This window comes from Neoarius graeffei, chromosome 8, assembly GCF_027579695.1.
Source record: "Neoarius graeffei isolate fNeoGra1 chromosome 8, fNeoGra1.pri, whole genome shotgun sequence".
NCBI lineage: Eukaryota > Metazoa > Chordata > Actinopteri > Siluriformes > Ariidae > Neoarius > Neoarius graeffei.
This window is the reverse complement of record NC_083576.1, coordinates 77,412,878-77,432,531: the sequence shown is the minus strand read 5'-3', so window position 1 is coordinate 77,432,531 and position 19,654 is coordinate 77,412,878.

Sequence of the window (19,654 nt, the reverse complement as noted above, 5' to 3'; positions counted from 1 at the left end):
AGGAGTGGACTCGACTCAAAATTTTTTAATGACTTGGACTTGACTCAGACCTGAACACTGGGGACTTGAACTCAAGGTATAGTGACTCGACTACAATACTGGTTATCATTGTTGGCTGATACTTAAAGTTTCAGGATCAGTGTCGGTACTGGGAAAGGATAAATTGGTATGTTAGAGAGGGGTGCACCAAAGTCTTTAAGGTTTAGATAATTACAAATGACAGTGTTACAGAATAACAGAATAACTGTAGATGGTTTTTGGATGTCTCAGTATGCCAGTATCATCTCATTCATCTCATCTCATTATCTCTAGCCGCTTTATCCTTCTACAGGGTCGCAGGCAAGCTGGAGCCTATCCCAGCTGACTATGGGCGAAAGGCGGGGTACACCCTGGACAAGTCGCCAGGTCATCACAGGGCTGACACATAGACACAGACAACCATTCACACTCACATTCACACCTACGGTCAATTTAGAGTCACCAGTTAACCTAACCTGCATGTCTTTGGACTGTGGGGGAAACCGGAGCACCCGGAGGAAACCCACGCGGACAACATGCAAACTCCGCACAGAAAGGCCCTCGCCGGCCCCGGGGCTCGAACCCAGGACCTTCTTGCTGTGAGGCGACAGCGCTAACCACTACACCACTGTGCCGCCCTGCCAGTATCATGGTACCCAATATTGTTATAATGGTCATTTGAAATAATCTCAGTATAGAAAATTGAATCTTTTGAAAAACATCTCATCTCATTATCTCTAGCCGCTTTATCCTGTTCTACAGGGTCGCAGGCAAGCTGGAGCCTATCCCCGCTGACTACGCGAAAGGCGGGGTACACCCTGGACAAGTCGCCAGGTCATCACAGGGCTGACACATAGACACAGACAACCATTCACACTCACATTCACACCTACGGTCAATTTAGAGTCACCAGTTAACCTAACCTGCATGTCTTTGGACTGTGGGGGAAACCGGAGAACCCGGAGGAAACCCACGCGGACACGGGGAGAACATGCAAACTCCGCACAGAAAGGCCCTCGCCGGCTACGGGGCTCGAACCCGGACCTTCTTGCTGTGAGGCGACAGCGCTAACCACTACACCACCGTGCTACCCTTGAAAAACATATAAAATGAAAATATAAGAATAATCACAGATTCTTTTAGCAAACCTCTTTAAAAATATTTTTGTAATTTTCAACAATTGTTAAACCTTGATGGTGTTTAATGTTCTCTCTCTCTCTCTCGCTCTCATTTTTAAAAAATATGTTGTTAAGTCCGATTTCACTTCCTCTTGCTACTAGTTTATGACCTTTGTTTTCAGAACCACGTCTTTTACCTTAAACCACTTTTCCGCTTATGACATGTAAAACTTGGCAAACGTTTTCTTGATCCTAAACCACACCACTCTGCAATTCACAGAGCAAACATTCTCTCTTCTGTAGATTACATCCTGCCAGACTTTTCACAATCCATTAGGCTCTGGAGGAACATCAGAGAGGAATGGAGATGGGCTGGAATTCCAGCTGGACGCAGATGTCTGCTTCTCAAAGTGAAGGTAGGGGGTAGTGCACATGACCTGAAATCTGACAATTAGCATCCACCATGTGACACCTCTCACGGGGCTTGTTTGATAGAGTCCAAAAAAAAAAGCTAAAGCTCATACCACTCTTTTCAAAACATCAACACAGGATGAAACTTTGCCTGAGTGAATAATTCATCCAGTCTCATGTCTGGGATTTTTATTAACACGTGTTATGTTGAATTAATGTTAATGGAGGGGTTTCTCAGGCAAGACATGCAAAAAAATCTTCATATACTTGCTTCCTGTGGCATTGCTTTTTATTTAAACAATGATATAAAAAAGGAAGTGACTGTATTCAGAAGTTGGAGTTCAAATTGGGAATAATTTTAGCATGACTTCTAGCTTTACAGTACAGTTCCTCCTTAAAACTTAAAAAAAAAACTAGAAGGGCATTCAGTAGAGTGCATACCTCCACCAAGCTACATACAGTATCACCAACATCAAAATCAAATCACTGGAACCTCGGATAATACTAAAGCTGCACACCAAATTTCATCCAAATCCGTTCACTACATTTTGAGTTCGTCAAGTTTATTTGTATAGCACTTTTAACAAAAGACATTGTCGCAAAGCAGCCTTACAGAAAATTAATGACTTTAAACATGAGCTAATTTTTACCTAATTTATCCCCAATGAGCAAGCCTGTGGCGACAGTGGCAAAGAAAACTCCCTCAGACAATACGAGGAAGAAAACTTGAGAGGAACCAGACTCAAGGGAACCCATCCTCATCTGAGTGATAATGGATAGCATGATTATAAATAACTCGCTTCTGTAACTCTGTCCTATATAATCACAAAGTATAACTGTGAAACCAGGAAATTCATTATAGTTTTAGCATGAAGTCTGTTTTGTTGACATTATCAGTCGTTCATTGATGGAGACTTGAGTGCAAAACTGTTCATGACAATTGCAATCCTAAAGTTAGCAAGTCAACTGTAGTCCTCAAGCATCATAGCAAAGCTGTAAGTGTCCAGAGAATCTTCTAAGTGCGACTTTCAACTGTGCATATGGGGCCGTCCTCCACAGGAACAATGTGATGAGACTCCAGCTAGAAGTAGGGCATCAGGATGGATCAGGCAGGTCCGAGGAGCAGAAGAGGTCAGCATCACTGGTGTCTCAGGATCAACATGTAACTTGACAGACAAGGAATGGACAGAGGGAACAGATGAGGGGGGGAACATAGGTTGTTAGGTATGCCCAATGTCACCTAAAGAGTAAGAAAGTAAAGAGTAAGTAAGTTAGGTTGGGAAGAGACTAGAAAATTCCTGGATTCGCATACATATCCGGATTTGCATCAAAATCTTATCAATTGTTCCTTGGCCCATCTTTCATCAAAATCCATTCACTACTTTTTCAGTTACACTGGGAACAAACAAACAGAGGTGAAAACATAACCTCCTCAGCAGTGGCTGGTCAGTAGGGGGCGCCAGGGTGCAGGCTCCCTTCCAATTTTCCACATGAGAGACTACGTGATATTAAACATAAAATAATTAAGTACAAGTATTTATTAAGTCAAAATTGTTGACTCATCCTAGTTCAGCCTGTATCCATCTAATTATTTTAACCCATTTTGAAACTGTATTTATTTAAATTTGATGTGAACATCTACACTTCCTGTATACTTCCAGCCAAATGAGTGGCTACACAAACTTTTGGAGATCAGGTGACCTGAAACTGCATTTTAATTGGCAGATTCAACATTTGGCCTGGGGTGGAGCAAAGTGCACCCTGGACACACCTTCTTTTATTGCAGCCAACTGGAATTGTCTTTAAAAAAAAATTTCCTCCACGTGATTGTTTCCTCCACATGATTTTACAAACCTTCATATTTGCGGCTGTCACTCACTGCTGCTCATGACACTGGAGCTTTCACAAGATGGCAAGTTCAAGTGAACCCGCAGCGAAAGAAGATACTGTTATTTCTTGACAGAAATGTCCTTTTATATGGTGTACACTGGAAGAAAAAATAGACTAAAGGAGCTTGGACCAGACCAGCCCAGTTTAAACATTGAGAGGGAGGTGATTGAGGGCGGGCTTACACTCGAGGTTCCTCCCACTCCTGTTATGACAAACGGAGCTGCGAGCTGGAGAGATGATGATGATGACGATGAAGAATGTGATCATGTAGATTTTGTAGATCATATTTAATGGCATGCATTCTTTCATCCTATCTTTTTTGGCTTCTTTAAATAAAGGCTTTCCTCATAATGTAAATATCTCTTAAAACAAATGAAATAAAAACTCAACTAAGACTAGGCCTTAATTCCTCAAAAATAAAAACCAAATGAAAACTACTTATGCACTCCTAAAACTAGACTGAAATGAAAAACCAAACTGAAAGACTCAACGAGACCGTCAATGACGGCGTAGCTCACTCCGGCCCCGTCTAGTCCAGAAGGAACGATCTAAAGTGGGCCACCTTCCTTGCACAATAAATGTTGCAAGCTATATAGACTATATACAAGCTATATATAGAAGCTATATACACCCTAGAAATACCGACCTATTTGCCAGAAAGAATCCAAAACGGCGAGGAGTTGACAAAGGAGCGATTTTTGTTGAACTGCTTAATTAGTCCATAACTTCATTAATAATTATAATTAAGCAAATCTGGATAGAAGTTATATACACCCTAGGTACTCCGACCTTTATGCCAAAAAGAATCAAAATCGGTGTAGAATTGAGGGAGAAGAAGCGATTTGTGTGGAAACTGCTCATTAGGGATTAATTAGTCCATATCTTCATTATTAATTGCAATTATGCAAATTTGGCACCCCAGGCTGATCTACCTTCCTGCCAAAAAGAATAAAAATTGGTGAAGAATTGAGAGAGAAGAAGCGACTTTCGTTAAATGTGGATGACGGATGACAGACAGATGACGGACAACACATCAGCTCATCGCCTGTTGGCCGGATGAGCTAATAATAAAAACGAATGAAAATTTAAAAACTATGATAACTCCGGCCCTAATACTGCACCCACCCAATTTTTTTTAGCACCAGCTCCCATTGAACTTCCAACAAAGTTTGCGAAGGTCATTATGTATGGTATGTAGTATATATTTATTTTTGTAATTAAATATTTATATAGATATTTATGAAGTGTATACAGTGGTGCGTGAAAGTTTGTGAACCCTTTAGAATTTTCTATATTTCTGCATAAATATGACCTAAAACATCATCAGATTTTCACACAAGTCCTAAAAGTAGATAAAGAGAACCCAGTTAAACAAATGAGACAAAAATATTATACTTGGTCATTTATTTATTGAGGAAAATGATCCGATATTACAGATCTGTGAGTGGCAAAAGTATGTGAATCTTTGCTTTCAGTATCTGGTGTGACCCCCTTGTGCAGCAATAACTGCAACTAAACGTTTGCGGTAACTGTTGATCAGTCCTGCACACCGGCTTGGAGGAATTTTAGCCCATTCCTCCGTACAGAACAGCTTCAACTCTGGGATGTTGGTGGGTTTCCTCACATGAACTGCTCGCTTCAGGTCCTTCCACAACTTTTCCATTGGATTAAGGTCAGGGCTTTGACTTGGCCATTCCAAAACATTAACTTTATTCTTCTTTAACCATTCTTTGGTCGAACAACTTGTGTGCTTAGGGTCGTTGTCTTGCTGCATGACCCACCTTCTCTTGAGATTCAGTTCATGGACAGATGTCCTGACATTTTCCTTTAGAATTCGCTGGTATAATTCAGAATTCATTGTTCCATCAATGATGGCAAGCCGTCCTGGCCCAGATGCAGCAAAACAGGCCCAAACCATGATACTACCACCACCATGTTTCACAGATGGGATAAGGTTCTTATGCTGGAATGCAGTGTTTTCCTTTCTCCAAACATAATGCTTCTCATTAAAATCAAAAAGTTCTATTCTTGTCTCATTCGTCCACAAAACATTTTTCCAATAGCCTTCTGGCTTGTCCATGTGAGCTTTAGCAAACTGCAGACGAGCAGCAATGTTCTTTTTGGACAGCAGTGGCTTTCTCCTTGCAACCCTGCCATGCACACCATTGTTGTTCAGTGTTCTCCTGAGGATGGACTCATGAACATTAACATTAGCCAATGTGAGAGAGGCCTTCAGTTATTTAGAAGTTACCCTGGGGTCCTTTGTGACCTCGACGACTATTACACACCTTGCTCTTGGAGTGATCATTGTTGGTCGACCACTCCTGGGGACGGTAACAATGGTCTTGAATTTCCTCCATTTGTACACAATCTGTCTGACTGTGGATTGGTGGAGTCCAAACTTTTTAGAGATGGTTTTGTAACCTTTTCCAGCCTGATGAGCATCAACAATGCTTTTTCTGAGGTCCTCAGAAATCTCCTTTGTTCGTTCCATGATACACTTCCACAAACGTGTTGTGAAGATCAGACTTTGATAGATCCCTGTTCTTTAAATAAAACAGGGTGCCCACTCACACCTGATTGTCATCCCATTGATTGAAAACAGCTGACTCGAATTTCACCTTCAAATTAACTGCTAATCCTAGAGGTTCACATACTTTTGCCACTCACGGATATGTAATATTGGATCATTGTCCTCAGTAAATAAATGACCAAGTATAATATTTTTGTCTCATTTGTTTAACTGGGTTCTCTTTATCTACTTTTAGGACTTGTGTGAAAATCTGATGATGTTTTAGGTCATATTTATGCAGAAATATAGAAAATTCTAAAGGGTTCACAAACTTCCAAGCACCACTGTATATATATATGGTATGTAGTATATAATTTTGTAATTGTATATTTATATAGATATTCATGAAGTGTGTATATATATATATATATATATATATATATATATATATATATATATATATATATATGGTGTATATACTTTTATAGGTGTATTAATGTAGTTTGGATTTCGGGGTAGTTAAAAATGGGTGGGAAATTAAAAAAGTATTGTACTTCTTCCCACTCCTTTTTCGAACAATGTGCGGTGTATTGTAATGTCTTAGCTCTTTATGTTATTTCATTTAGTTATTTTTTGTCACTTTCTCGTTGTCTTTCTTTTGTATACAAATAGTTACATACATTTTTTTATACATGTTCGAAATAAAAATAAATTCATTCATTCATTCATTCATTATGTGTGAAATACAATATGGTGCCTTTGCATTATGTGTTTTTCACTTACAACTAAACAGGACCTAAAGCACATAACTAGCTAGTTCAGGATTTTGGATGATTTTAGATGATTAGCTCAATTTCCAAATGTTTTGACTGATGTCCTAAATTTGGGATCAAGGAAAACTGTGTATGTTTAATTTTTCCCTGAATATTGCGAAGCTTCAAAATTGTGAAAATACTCCTGGAAATATTTTACTCCTTGCGCTTGCATGGATATGAACAGTGTTGGGTTTCATTAACAGCGCTACTTTTGGAAATTGTTCAAGTTTGACTGTGAGATGTTCAATGAAATGTGAAATTAGCGCTCAAGTTGGATTTTTTTTTTTTGACCAGATGGCTTGACTTGTTTTGCATCATCAATACAAAACGAGGAATTTCAATACATAGTTGTCTTTGCCACTAGCTTCAGCTGTAGCATTTCTGCTTGGGTTTTGTGTGTGTGTGTGTGTGTTCTACACATGGCCACCATCCTGAGAAATCAAAGACTTTTAACTTTTTACCTGTGTCCTTTCACAAAGCGTCTTTTATCCTTGTCATCTTACATGTTTACTGTAGTTAAGAGGGACTGAATGAATTAGCATGTAGCAGCTAGTGTTCTAATCCTTTCTCTGGATAACACAGATTTAGATTTTCGTGCTTTCGTGCACCTTTAAATATAGATATTTTAAATGCCTGATTTGTGTCTACTACTATGGAAATCATATAGTGGATCAGATACGGCACCATCTGATCAATAATCTAAGCACAACACAGCCCATTTCTCTCCCGCACTCAAAAAACGTTCTGTGTAATTGTTTGTGCTCCGTAATATCCATTTTGGGTTAAATGACTTGGAAGAGCAGGGCGTGCAGCGAGTTAATAGAGACATGTTGTGTTTGTGTGAGGCTAAAGGTGCATACAAACTAATGTCATGCAGAAACACACTCAAGCTGTGAGGTCAAAGAAACCCAGCATTCCTGTGTCACCTGCTCCGTGATGGGCTAACAGCAGCCGTGTGTGTGTGTGTGTGTGTGTGTGTGTGTGTGTGTGTGTGTGTGTGTGTGTGTGTGTGTGTGGACACAAAGGTTGGCTTTCTAAATGTGAAGAAGAATAATTTAGGATGATTTCTCTTTGAACCTTCATTTACGTCACTATAATACACAATACTCGATACACAAGCAAGGAATATCGAAGTGAATACAGTAAGTTACACCAAGTTCCATGAACCCTAAAATTAGTTCATCAATCAAGATACAGTTGTGTTTGTAGCTTGTATTGGAGGTACTGTATATCTCACACAATATGTGGTGACCGATTTTGTCCTCCATGATGTAAAGAATGCTGAGGGTTCAATACAGGTTTGAGCTAATCAGCTAACTAAGCTATCTCAGTCATCTAGTTAGCTAGCGATTAATGTTTACTCACTATGATAACTCTATGGTGTACTGCGACAGTATCAAATAGCTACAGTACAGCTATCAAATGCAAATAGCTACAAATAGCTACAGTATACAGTGGTGCTTGAAAGTTTGTGAACCCCAGGCCTGATAGCTTTCAGGCGCCACGCCGGAATTCCGGCGTACCAACGTGTCTGCGAAAAAAAAAATTCAGGTTCGCCCAGTGATCTGACACTTCTCTTGATCTGACAGGCACAGCTTTCACTCTAACCCACACCAAGGCCTACTAGCCATTAAGCCAATCAGAAATAGGGTAGGGGCGGGTCTTGGGTTTTGGCCAAGCAGATTGATAGAGATTCAGCAGTCAATCCACATGTGAATATGTTTCCTACACTGGCAACGCGAAACATAGCCTAGGTCATGGAACGCAACTTTATGAAGCCAGGGGAAAACACCAAAAATATCGATAACGGCATCAAGAATAAATGGTACTGGGCTTGGGTAGAGGAGGTGGGTAGAGATGAAAAGCCCTTTGGAAGCTGGTGTCAAAAGCTCCGGCAACCAGGAGCATGCTTCTGCACTTTGTGCGCAAGGAAAATATGATATGGAACTAGTGGGAAAAAAGTGCTGTCACGGCACGAATTAGACCCTAGTCATCAAGCAGCTTTCCAAGCAATCCAACACACCTCACGTTTGCCGGGGGGAACAGCCACGGCAGATATCCGACCCTCAATGATGGATCGCGTGGGTGATTTAAAAATTCGCTTGTGCTCCTTCATTGCTGAGTTTGACCTGTCGTTTACTATTGCTCATCCACTCATCACTTTGTGTCAGAAATTAGCGGAGGATAAACCCGCCCTCACGCATCTGTCCGTCTCAAGGCAGCATGCACGCTATCTTATTACACACGGCATCTCGCCAGAGTTTAAGAAAAATCTGTCCAACAAGCTAAAGAATGCCATGTTTTCACTCAATATCGATGAGGCCATGGACAAAAGGATGGATAAAATTCTTAATATTCTGGTCCGATTTTATGACGAGGATGTAGGCAGTGTAAAAACGCAGCACCTTGCCAGCAAAAGAGTAAACATAGCAAATGTCCCAGCATTGATGCAGGAACTGAAAGATGTCCTGCAGTCATATGGGCTGGAGTGGGGACAAGTCACCAGTATTCTACTGGACAACTGTGCACTAATGAGGGGAAAGAAATCTGGGCTTCTTGAAGCACTTTATATTATTGTCATTGTTAATGGAACTGAATGGTAATTTTTCTGGAGTAAGCTATATTTTTTAGTTTTTTATTAAATAGTTTTCTCTTCATAGCAAATTGTTTTGAATAAACAACTTTAGGGTTGTAGTATTATATATGGTTTTGTTGCACTGTAACTGTTTCAAAAAGTATTTAAAATAAATGGTGCATATTTTGCTATTATATTTTTAAAGAAATGAATGTGTCCTTGTTCATGTCATTTAGTCAATGGTTAGGCTACTAATCAATTCCTAGTTTACTTTGGAGTATTGTAATTGCCACCTGCTGACCTTTCTTGGTATGGCTGGAGTATCTGTAGTCTCATATGCTATACAAGCAATAAGAAGGCAGGTATGTGACGAGTTAAAAGCAGGGATGGATTACTGAACAGGCCTGCCAGTCCCAAGAGCTCTGGTGCTCTGCACAAAGATGCTACTGTAATATAGGCTTATATTGAGTTTGTTCATCTCATGTCTGAATGTTCTCCATTTACTTCGACAAAATTCACCACAATCTATCATTTAAGGGACTAATTAAAAAAAAATGTCTCCCAGGGGAACGTACCCCTGAACCCCACTTGACAATAATGATGATCAGGGTTATACACAGACATATATCTGGGCCCAGGGGCCAACAAGTTATGTGTCAAGTGTGCCGCATACATAGCACCCCCACCCTGCTCACCTCCCGGGCAGGAAAAAGTATCAGGCTCAGGAATTTTTTCCACCATCACCCCTGGAACCCTTTAGAATTTTCTATATTTCTGCGTAAATATGACCTAAAACATCATCAGATTTTCACACAAATCCTAAAAGTAGATAAAGAGAACCCAGTTAAACAAATGAGACAAAAAAAAATTATACTTGGTCATTTATTTATTGAGGAAAATGATCCAATATTACATATCTGTGAGTGGCAAAAGTATGTGAACCTCTAGGATTAGCAGTTAATTTGAAGGTGAAATTACAACCCCGATTCCAAAAAAGTTGGGACAAAGTACAAATTGTAAATAAAAACGGAATGCAATGATGTGGAAGTTTCAAAATTCCATATTTTATTCAAAATAGAACATAGATGACATATCAAATGTTTAAACTGAGAAAATGTATCATTTAAAGAGAAAAATTAGGTGATTTTAAATTTCATGACAACAACACATCTCAAAAAACTTGGGACAAGGCCATGTTTACCACTGTGAGACATCCCCTTTTCTCTTTACAACAGTCTGTAAACGTCTGGGGACTGAGGAGACAAGTTGCTCAAGTTTAGGGATAGGAATGTTAACCCATTCTTGTCTAATGTAGGATTCTAGTTGCTCAACTGTCTTAGGTTTTTTTGTCGTATCTTCCGTTTTATGATGCGCCAAATGTTTTCTATGGGTGAAAGATCTGGACTGCAGGCTGGCCAGTTCAGTACCCGGACCCTTCTTCTACGCAGCCATGATGCTGTAATTGATGCAGTATGTGGTTTGACATTGTCATGTTGGAAAATGCAAGGTCTTCCCTGAAAGAGACGTCGTCTGGATGGGAGCATATGTTGCTCTAGAACCTGGATATACCTTTCAGCATTGATGGTGTCTTTCCAGATGCGTAAGCTGCCCATGCCACACGCACTAATGCAACCCCATACCATCAGAGATGCAGGCTTCTGAACTGAGCGCTGATAACAACTTGGGTCGTCCTTCTCCTCTTTAGTCCGAACGACACGGCGTCCCTAATGTCCATAAAGAACTTCAAATTTTGATTCGTCTGACCACAGAACAGTTTTCCACTTTGCCACAGTCCATTTTAAATGAGCCTTGGCCCAGAGAAGACGTCTGCGCTTCTGGATCATGTTTAGATACGGCTTCTTCTTTGAACTATAGCGTTTTAGCTGCCAACGGCGGATGGCATGGTGAATTGTGTTCACAGATAATGTTCTCTGGAAATATTCCTGAGCCCATTTTGTGATTTCCAATACAGAAGCATGCCTGTATGTGATGCAGTGCCGTCTAAGGGCCCGAAGATCACGGGCACCCAGTATGGTTTTCCGGCCTTGACCCTTACGCACAGAGATTCTTCCAGATTCTCTGAATCTTTTGATGATATTATGCACTGCAGATGATGATATGTTCAAACTCTTTGCAATTTTACACTGTCGAACTCCTTTCTGATATTGCTCCACTATTTGTCAGCGCAGAATTAGGGGGATTGGTGATCCTCTTCCCATCTTTACTTCTGAGAGCCGCTGCCACTCCAAGATGATCTTTTTATACCCAGTCATGTTAATGACCTATTGCCAATTGACCTAATGAGTTGCAATTTGGTCCTCCAGCTGTTCCTTTTTTGTACCTTTAACTTTTCCAGCCTCTTATTGCCCCTGTCCCAACTTTTTTGAGATGCGTTGCTGTCATGAAATTTCAAATGAGCCAATATTTGGCATAAAATTTCAAAATGTCTCACTTTCGACATTTGATATGTTATCTATGTTCTATTGTGAATACAGTATCAGTTTTTGAGATTTGTAAATTATTGCATTCTGTTTTTATTTACAATTTGTACTTTGTCCCAACATTTTGGAATCAGGGTTGTAGAGTCAGGTGTTTTCAATCAATGGGATGACAATCAGGTGTGAGTGGGCACCCTGTTTTATTCAAAGAACAGGGATCTATCAAAGTCTGATCTTCACAACACATGTTTGTGGACGTGTATCATGGCACGAACAAAGGAGATTTCTGAGGACCTCAGAAAAAGCGTTGTTGATGCTCATCAGGCTGGAAAAGGTTACAAAACCATCTCTAAAGAGTTTGGAATCCAGCAATCCACAGTCAGATGGATTGTGTACAAATGGAGGAAATTCAAGACCATTGTTACCCTCCCCAGGAGTGGTCGACCAACAAAGATCACTCCAAGAGCAAGGCATGTAATAGTCGGTGAGGTCACAAAGGATCCCAGGGTAACTTCTAAGCAACTGAAGGCCTCTCTCACATTGGCTAATGTTAATGTTCATGAGTCCACCATCAGGAGAACACTGAACAACAATGGTGTGCATGGCAGGGTTGCAAGGAGAAAGCCACTGCTCTCCAAAAAGAACACTGCTGCTCTTCTGCAATTTACTAAAGATCACATGGACAAGCCAGTAGGCTATTGGAAAAATGTTTTGTGGATGGATGAGACCTAAATAAAACTTTTTGGTTTAAATGAGAAGCATTATGTTTGGAGAAAGGAAAACACTGCATTCCAGCATAAGAACCTTATCCCATCTGTGAAACATGGTGGTGGTAGTATCATGGTTTGGGCCTGTGTTGGTGCATCTGGGCCAGGACGGCTTGCCATCATTGATGGAACAATGAATTCTGAATTATACCAGTGAATTCAAAACGAAAATGTCAGGATATCTGTCCATGAACTGAATCTCAAGAGAAGGTGGGTCATGCAGCAAGACAATGACCCTAAGCACACAAGTCGTTCTACCAAAGAATGGTTAAAGAAGAATAAAGTTAATGTTTTGGAATGGCCAAGTCAAAGTCCTGACCTTAATCCAATCGAAATGTTGTGGAAGGACCTGAAGCGAGCAGTTCATGTGAGGAAACCCAGCAACATCCCAGAGTTGAAGCTGCTCTGTACGGAGGAATGGGCTAAAATTCCTCCAAGCCGGTGTGCAGGACTAGTCAACAGTTACCAGAAACGTTTAGTTGCAGTTATTGCTGCACAAGGGGGTCACACCAGATACTGAAAGCAAAGGTTCACATACTTTTGCCACTCACAGATCTGTAATATCGGATCATTTTCCTCAATAAATAAATGACCAAGTATAATATTTTTGTCTCATTTGTTTAACTGGGTTCTCTTTATCTACTTTTAGGACTTGTGTGAAAATCTGATTATGTTTTAGGTCATATTTCTGCAGAAATATAGAAAATTCTAAAGGGTTCACAAACTTTCAAGCACCACTGTTTAATAAACAATTCTGTTAAAAGTTGATGGCCTTTCGATTTCGTAAAATTGGTGAAATTTAGTTCCCTCTGAAATTTGGTCATTGTGATATGTTTATTTTTGTAATATTTAAAAAAAAAAACAGGCCATTCTGTGGCTGGGAAGTTATGTAATTTAAGGGGATTCGTGAGGAAATGATGCACATTAAATTACTCACTTCGCGCTGTCAATCAGGCAGAGGAAGTCAGTGTGCGCATGTGCATGCTTACCTGAGTCGTCATCTTCATCTTTTGGGTTTTACGGCAGCTGGCATCCAGTGTTGTATTACTGCCATTTCTTTTGAGCGTGCGCTGACAGTTCCATCATTCTGTTGCTAAACAAACAGCTGATCACACCGAGGTGCTCGCTGACTGCTGATATTTATTAGTTTGGTCCTGCGTTTCCTTTCTTTTGTACATAACATCTTTTCTTCTCGCTTTCCGTTACTGTAGTCGGTCTTTCACGTTTCATTCGCACACTCACGTCCTCCATTTTTCTCTCCTGTTTCAAATTTGTATCCCACAATGCCTTGCACAAACGGGGAAAGCCCACCACGTGATGCATTACGTAGTATCTTGAATGAGGTCACGGTGAAGCAAGAAAAAAATGGCAGAGAATTTAGGGCCATGTGGCTCTAAATTCATTAATTGTTCTTTTAGGAAAAAAGGAATAAAATTGGAAGTCTGTGATTCGAATTCAGTAGCTTTCGGTCCACTAAACAAAAATAATTGCGTGTCAGGGAAAATTATTTTTATGACCTAAACATGAAAAATCTGAAAGGCAGTCTACCTTTAAATAGCATGTAGAGTCTGTATTAACAAATTTTCACTTCCAGTTTCACGGTACAATTGCATCTTGAAACATTTAAAGGCACTAATACTAGCTAATACTAACATGACCACATGTTCGCCAAGCAAAGGACCAGGTCAGACTTGCTTGCTGTGAGAGGAGTTTGTTACATCTGATGTTGCAGCAGAAATGAATAAAACTTCCACAATGAAGTGTTGCATTCCAAGAAGTATCACCAGAGCAAAGAAAATCCACGTAAAGACCGACTTGCTTTGTTGCAGTACAAAACCGAACATGTTCATGAAAACAGAAATACACAGATCGCTGCATGGTTTGCAGACACTGGAGGTTGAAGCAGGCGCGTTTCTTTTCTTTTTTTTGAAAGATATATCATGCACCTGGCCCATGTGTTGGTCAGACACTGGGGTTGATGATGGAGGGATGATGTGTTGGGGGATTTAGAGGGAGGGGTGCAGTGGATCCAGACCTCCTGAAGGGGATTAGCATCTCCCAGCATGCACAGAGAGGAAGTGGAGAGAACACCTGCCATGGTGTCAATAGAGTGCAGGCAAATCACGGCAACCGCTCCCAGCATGCCTCTGTTCAGGATGGAGAGGCTGTGGAGAAAGAGAGAGAGAGAGAGAGAGGGCAGAGAGAGAGAGAGAGAGGGCAGAATGCTCAACAACAGTACCAAATTCTGATTTTGTTTTATCACTCATCGCTCAGGTGATACTATTTAAGAATGACAACACAATGTTTTCGAAACAGATACAAATATAGATATGAATAGGAGGTGAGCTTTTTTTGTAGGAAAGGTTCATAAGGCACAAGTCGGGACTATAGGGGTGCCTTGGGACTGGGATACCACAGGAGGGTTTTCCTTTCATTAAGCTCATACAGTAGGATAAATAAAGACCATGTTTGTTACATGAAAGTACAGTGTTCATTTGTTCATCTTTAGTAACTACCCGGTCAAGCTCACAGTCAGGCGACCTAATATCATAGGAAGGTACAAAACAAAATAATGACTGTGTGAATGGATAGGATTAAAAGCCAGTCCCATGTGTACATTCCCATCTCATCTCATTATCTCTAGCCGCTTTATCCTTCTACAGGGTCGCAGGCAAGCTGGAGCCTATCCCAGCTGACTACGGGCGAAAGGCAGGGTACACCCTGGACAAGTCGCCAGGTCATCACAGAGCTGACACATAGACACAGACAACCATTCACACTCACATTCACACCTATGGTCAATTTAGAGTCACCAGTTAACCTAACCTGCATGTCTTTGGACTGTGGGGGAAACCGGAGCACCCGGAGGAAACCCACGCGGACACGGGGAGAACATGCAAACTCCACACAGAAAGGCCCTCGCCGGCCCCGGGGCTCGAACCCAGGACCTTCTTGCTGTGAGGCGACAGCGCTAACCACTACACCACCGTGCCGCCCCCATGTGTACATTGATTACCCATAAAATTAAAAACAACCACTGAGAGATAAAGTGAATAACATTGGTTATCTCATTACAATGGCACCTGTAAAGTGGTGGGATATATTAGGCAGCAAGAGAACAGTCGGTTCTCGAAGTTGATGTGTTGGAAGCAGGAAAAATGGGCAAGTGTAAGGATCTGAGCAACTTTGACAAGGACCAAATGGTGATGGCTAGATGACTGGGTTTGAGCATCTCCAAAATGGCACATCTTGTGGGGTGTTCCTGGTATGCAGTGGTTAGTACCTACCAAAAGTGGTCCAAGGATCCAAAGGACAACCGGTGAACCGGCAACAGGGTCATGAGTGTCGAAGGCTCATTGATTCGCATGGAGCACAAAGGCGAGCCCATATGGTCCAATCCCACAGAAAAGCTACTGTAGAATAAAGTCAAAGTCCCTCCTGTGCCAGGACCTGGTCTTCCCAGGCAGTCTCCTGTCCCAGTACTAACCAGGCCCTTAAGGCACATTGGGCAGTGCCCATCTCTGCTTCTTTCATCCTTGGCCTCTTGCCTATACAGCTAGGGTTACAGTGGGGGGCTAGTCCTCTGGTAACTGGAAGAATTTGACTACCCACTCATATCTGTATTGCAGTGTGCCTTGCCAGACGGCAGAAGATATCATTTTTATGATGGTTTTTGGTATGACCCAACGCACTCCAACACATCTTCAACCTCAGCCTGCAGCTGGGGAGAGTGCCCACCCTCTGGAAGACATCATGCATTGTTCCAGTTCCCAAGAAGAACCAGGCCAGTGAGCTGAATGACTTCCGACCGGTGGCACTCACTTCACATCAGATGAAGATGTTGGCGTGGCTCTTCCTCAGCCTCCTCAGACCCCAGGTGCAACATGCCCAGGACTGTCTGCAGTTTGCGTACCAGGCAGGTGTTGCTGTGGAAGACGCCATCCTCTACCTGCTACACCGAGCCCACTTGCATCTGGACAAGGGAAATGACACAGTGAGGATCCTTTTCTTGGACTTCTTGAGTGCCTTCAACACCATCCAGCCCCTTATGCTTCAGGACAAACTGAACAGGATGCGAGTGGACCCCTGCCTAGTCACCTGGATCTCCAGCTGCCTCACCGACAGGCTGCAGTACATCAGGCTGAAGGACATCACGTCTGACACTGTGATTAGCAGCACCAGAGCACCCCAGGGCACAGTGCTGGCCCCTCTTCTCTTCACCCTGTACACTGTGGACTTCTGCTTCAACTCAGAGCTGTGTCACATTCAGAAGTTCGCCAATGACACAGGCATCATGGGGTGTATCAGGGATGACAGAGAGGAGGAGTATAGGAGCCTGGTGAAGGACTTTGCTGTCTGGTGCAACAGGAACCATCTGCAGCTCAACACCTCGAAGACCAAGGAGCTGGTCATTGACTTTGGGAGGTCCAGACCAAGGTCATGACCAGTTCTGATTGAGGGAGTCGAGGTGGAGGCTGTGGATTCCTACAAGTACCTCAGGCTGTGGCTGGACAGCAAGCTGGACTGGACTTGCAACACCAACCACTTGTACAGGAAGGGACAGAGCAGGCTATACTTCCTGAGGAGGCTGCGGTCCTTTAACATCTGCAGAAAACTCCTGTGGATGTTCTATCAGTCCGTGATCGCCAGTCTCTTGTTTTACACCGTGGTGTGCTGAGGGGGCAGCACATCCAAGAAGGACACATCCAGGCTGGACAAACTGATCAGGCGGGTCAGCTCTGTGGTCAGCATGAAGCTGGACTCTCTGGTGATGGTGGCAGAGAATTGGACTATGGACAAACTACTGAACATCATGGATGATGCCAGTCACCCTCTACATACCGTCATCAGCAACCAGAGGAGCCTGTTTAGTGACAGAATGCTCCTTCCCAAGTACAGGACTAACAGACTTAAAAACTCCTTTGTCCCTCATACCATCAGACTGTACAACTCCTCTCTGGGGGGAGGAGGGGTAACAGGAGGACAGAGGATGGAAAGGAGCACTAGCCTAGCCTAGCCTGGCAAAAAGCAATACTGGACAATGTGCAATATAAATGTGCAATACCTCTCCTGCTGGACTTTTTTTTCTTTCTTCTTTTCCCATATATTATTCTTTTTTATATTTGTATATGTAAATACTTAATTTAATTTATCTAGAAGTTTTCTCTATTTTCTATTTTCTGTTTATCCTGTAATGATGCTGCTAGAATTTTAATTTCCCTGAGGGAACCCTCCCAAAGGGATCAATAAAGTTCAATCTAATCTAACCCAATCCAATCCAATCCAATCCAATGGCCAGACTGGCAAGTAGAACTTGCCTACTGTAGCACAAACTGCTGAGAAGGTTCATGCTGGCTAAAACCGAAAGGTTTCTTAACTTTAGCATTAACTTTTTCAGCAGTTTGTGCTACAGTAGCTCTTCTGTAGGATTGGACCATATGGGCTTGCTTTCGTGCCCCATTTGAATCAATGAGCCTTCGACACCCATGACCCTGTCGCTGGTTCACAGGTTGTCCTTCCTTGGACCACTTTTGGTAGGTACTAACCACTGCATACCAGGAACACCCCACGATATGTGCCATTTTGGAGATGCTCAAACCCAGTCATCTTGCCATCACAATTTGGCCCTTGTCAAAGTCACTCAGATCCTTACACTTACCCAGTTTTCCTGCTTCCAACACATCAACTTCAAGAACTGACTGTTCTCTTGCTGCCTAATATATCCCACCCCTTGACAGGTGCCATTGTAATGAGATAATCAATGTTATTCACTTCACCTGTCAGAGTTTTTAATTTTATAGCTGATCAGTGTATATCTTTAGCTGTGGTTAGAGGATACAGAGGCTACAGGACACTGTTTGTCTTGACTCTTCTGTTTCCTGTAATGATTTATCATCCCAATTTTGAGTCAGGGTTTCTTCCGCATGTCTTCTCAGGGAGTTTTTCCTTGCTGCTATCACCTCTGGTTTGCTCATTGGGGTTGAAAGCAACATCTACTGTATATTTCTGTCAAAATGGTTTTCAAAATCAGAATTATTTTATTTCACCAAGTATGATAAACAACCCCGATTCCAAAAAAGTTGGGACAAAGTACAAATTGTAAATAAAAATGGAATGCAATAATTTGCAAATCTCAAAAACTGATATTTTATTCACAATAGAACATAGACAACATATCAAATGTCGAAAGTGAGACATTTTGAAATTTCATGACAGTAACACATCTCAAAAAAGTTGGGACAGGGGCAATAAGAGGCTGGAAAAGTTAAAGGTACAAAAAAGGAACAGCTGGAGGACCAAATTGCAACTCATTAGGTCAACTGGCAATAGGTCATTAACATGACTGGGTATAAAAAGAGCATCTTGGAGTGGCAGCGGCTCTCAGAAGTAAAGATGGGAAGAGGATCACCAATCCCCCTAATTCTGCGCTGACAAATAGTGGAGCAATATCAGAAAGGAGTTCGACAGTGTAAAATTGCAAAGAGTTTGAACATATCATCATCTGCAGTGCATAATATCATCAAAAGATTCAGAGAATCTGGAAGAATCTCTGTGCGTAAGGGTCAAGGCCAGAAAACCATACTGGGTGCCTGTGATCTCCGGGCTCTTAGACGGCACTGCATCACATACAGGCACGCTTCTGTATTGGAAATCACAAAATGGGCTCAGGAATATTTCCAGAGAACATTATCTGTGAACACAAATCACCGTGCCATCTGCCGTTGCCAGCTAAAACTCTATAGTTCAAAGAAGAAGCCGTATCTAAACATGATCCAGAAGCGCAGACATCTTCTCTGGGCCAAGGCTCATTTAAAATGGACTGTAGCAAAGTGGAAAACTGTTCTGTGGTCAGACGAATCAAATTTGAAATTCTTTATGAAAATCAGGGACGCCGTGTCATTCGGACTAAAGAGGAGAAGGACGACCCAAGTTGTTATCAGCGCTCAGTTCAGAAGCCTGCATCTCTGATGGTATGGGGTTGCATTAGTGCGTGTGGCATGGGCAGCTTACACATCTGGAAAGACACCATCAATGTTGAAAGGTATATCCAGTTTCTAGAGCAACATATGCTCCCATCCAGACGACGTCTCTTTCAGGGAAGACCTTGCA